At 40.8% G+C, this 3,048-nt stretch overlaps 1 non-coding gene across 1 annotated transcript; it reads right to left on the reverse strand.

Moving 5' to 3' along the window:
• Positions 1–237: 237 nt before the first annotated feature.
• On the reverse strand, positions 238–344 carry LOC141424464 (U6 spliceosomal RNA). The gene has a single exon (XR_012449383.1). It is a non-coding gene; the product is annotated as a U6 spliceosomal RNA (small nuclear RNA).
• Between the last annotated feature and the right edge of the window lie 2,704 nt (positions 345–3,048).

Here is a 3,048-nt window from a genome sequence, read left to right on the forward strand (position 1 = left end):
CACAGGGTACAAAGTAATTCCAAATGAGGATTTCTCCCCCAAAAATGGCCTAACTAAAATTAAATAACAAAAAATTAAATCTTGTTTTTCATTTTTTTTTTTTGAGACAGGATCTCACTATGTAGTCTAGGCTGGTCTCAAACTCTCTATCCTCCTGCCTCAGCCTCCTGAATGCTGGGATTATAGGCATGTGCTACTGTGACTGACTTAAATAATATTTTTATACAGAACATCCATAAGAATATGGAACGCTTCATGAATTTGCACATGTGTCCTCCTTGCTCAGGGCCATGCTAATCTCTGCTTCATTCCAATTTTAGTGCATGTGCTGCCGATGTGAGCAAAATAATATTCTTAAAGTTTATTTTTGTTTTATGTTAAGCATTTCCGTTTATAAAATAAAGCTATTACGATTAGCATTATGGCATGATTTTTACAATAGCTCTGTTTTCTGTCTTTTATTATCTTATGTTTATGATTATTTGTTTATAAAGCATTTATTAAAATCTTTTTGAAGTTATCTAGCTAGCACTTCTCTTAAAATATGTCCATAATCTTTATCTGAAATTTAAAACTCCCAGCTCTGAGAAATGAAGGTATTTCCCTAACTCATTTGTCTACAGAGTCTGTCTAATCTCGTGTGAGGGTCAATGTGAATATTCACACACTTCCTTACACTGCAGCCTGCGTCATTACTGTTGCTGCTTGTTTCCTAAGCCACGTCGCACCCTGCAGCACTGATACACACAGCGTATGGGATTTGTCCCTCCCTAAATTCCCAGTATTTCTGGATTCCAGGAGATATGTGGTCCCAAAGACTCTATGAGCTTATTTTCATAGAAACTGTCAATCTCTTCCCTGCCTGTTTCAAAGTTCTCAAAAATTCAGGAACATTTCTGGTGCATAAAATCCGTTACAATCATTACTAATTATTATAGCATTTCACCCACAGAACAGCAAAAACATATTATCCTTTAGCTGAAAAAGTTGAAACAAAGCACAAAAGTGAGTTTTTACTCCTCAAAGTATTGTATAACGAGCATTCTGGTATAGATGAAACAGATTCACATCCTATGCAATGATATACTGAGTTAGGTTTCCATAGCTATGACAAACACCTGAAAGAAATCAAATTATAAAGCAAAAAGGCTTGTTTGGCTCACAGCTGGGGAGGTTTGTGGCCCTGTTGCTTTGGGCCTGTGTCAAGGCAGCATCTCATGGTGGAAATGTGTGGTGAGGGAAAAGCACTCATCTCCTAGCCAGAGAGCAAAAGGTAAGGGAAGAGCCTGTGGGGGCCACAGAAGTTCATAGCTCTCACTTCTGTTTAAAAGCATGTGTTCAGATGTTAGTATATACCGCATGTTTACTTTTACATTACGGGATAGGCCTTCCACTGTTCTGTCTTTCAAAGGTGAAGTTGAACTTCTGAAACTAACTGAAAAGTAGAGTCAGGTGAACACCGAGGGGAAGCTAGGTGTCTGTGAAAACTGGATTAGACATTTATGTCTCTTTTTAAATTTTACTCAAAGGTCAACATTACACTGTAAGAAGTAGTGTTGACTTGTATAAAAGTAACCTAGAGTGAACACTGTAATTTAGCTTTCAGAATCAAATTGTGGATCTCTCTTCTTCAGTATTTTTGGAGCCTACATTCAAAAAAAACAACATTGTTTTTGACCCAAGAGAAAAGATGGGACTCTGTGTGGAGGACAGGTCCGTGAACAAGTGGCTTCCTTGAGTGGAAAGGCATGGGCTGTGTATCCACATATTCTATATTCGAATTTTAATCCACTTTTTATTTATGGATTTATTTTGCTACCTGCATGATCTTTGGGAATTTTGCTTATTTTTCAGACACTTGGTGTCTTCCAACTTACAAAATGGAGACAGTATAAAATATCTTTGAGGGGTGTTCATAACAAGAAGCAAATTAGCTTGCATAGAGCATAAACACTAAAAACAACAGTGAATGCCTAAAGCGTGCCTCTTCCTTGGGGGAACATTTCGAAGAGGTTAAGTGTCAGATGTGATTGAACCCTGATTGCACTAAACCAAGTAAATAACTGATGGACACTTCTGTCATTTCTTTTCAATCTCTGCTTGACACTGTGCTTGCCTGCATACTGGAATCATCAGTAGGTCAGTGGCAAACTGAAAAGCACAGAGAGACAGACAAAGCCATGGCTCACTGTCAGCACAGGTTTATTCAGGAGAAGAAACCCGCAGAGGAATCTCCAGCAAGAGAGCGAGAGCCCATTGCCGCTTACAGACTGGGGTTTAGAGGAAAGGAAGGACCTGGTGACAGGTGGGGAGACATTTCCCCTTGTGGTTTGTCCAGTATCTATTGCTGGGGGTAGTCAGGAACTGGGTCTTGTGTTCAAGCACGGTTTCTGGGAACAAGACATTTCCTTTGTGGGGGATTTTCTCTTGGGGGGGGGCCTTTCTCTATGGGAACCAAACAATTCAGGGTCAAGCAGAGTTTAAGATGACACAAGTGATGTCAAATTGAGACCTAACAGTCAGAACTGTCTGCGCTCCCGGATGAAAGGGAGGAAAACATTCTAACCAGTTCCCTTGGCCCTGTCAGGATCACACCCCACCTTGGGGGCTTCCTTTCCCTTCTCTTCTCACTTTCCTTCTGAGCCTTCAGGAGCAAAGAGGTGGCCATGGGGCTGCTGACCTCGGCTTGCTCTGTGGTCACCAGAGAGCTCTGAGGTTGACTCAGGGCAGCTAAGAACCAACCATTTTTCTTGGGCCAGGAAAAGTCCCCAGACTGCTCCTGACACCAATTAGGTCTCTAGAAAAATGGAGGGTCAGGGGTGGGATTGGAATCCATCCTTCTGCACAAATTGAAGTGTCTTCCCTTCAAAGTTCAGTCTGTAACCTGCAGCTTGGGGGACTGAGCACGTCTCTGTGGTTACCATTGCTACTCGTACTATACAAAGTCTAGTTTCTTCTTATCTTATAGGGAAACAAAGTGTGAGGAACAATCTTTTAAAGTAAAAACTATGTATCTCTTGTTTTTCTAGAATAACCCTTAGGAAATAG

Source organism: Castor canadensis, chromosome 6, assembly GCF_047511655.1.
Source record: "Castor canadensis chromosome 6, mCasCan1.hap1v2, whole genome shotgun sequence".
Lineage (NCBI taxonomy): Eukaryota > Metazoa > Chordata > Mammalia > Rodentia > Castoridae > Castor > Castor canadensis.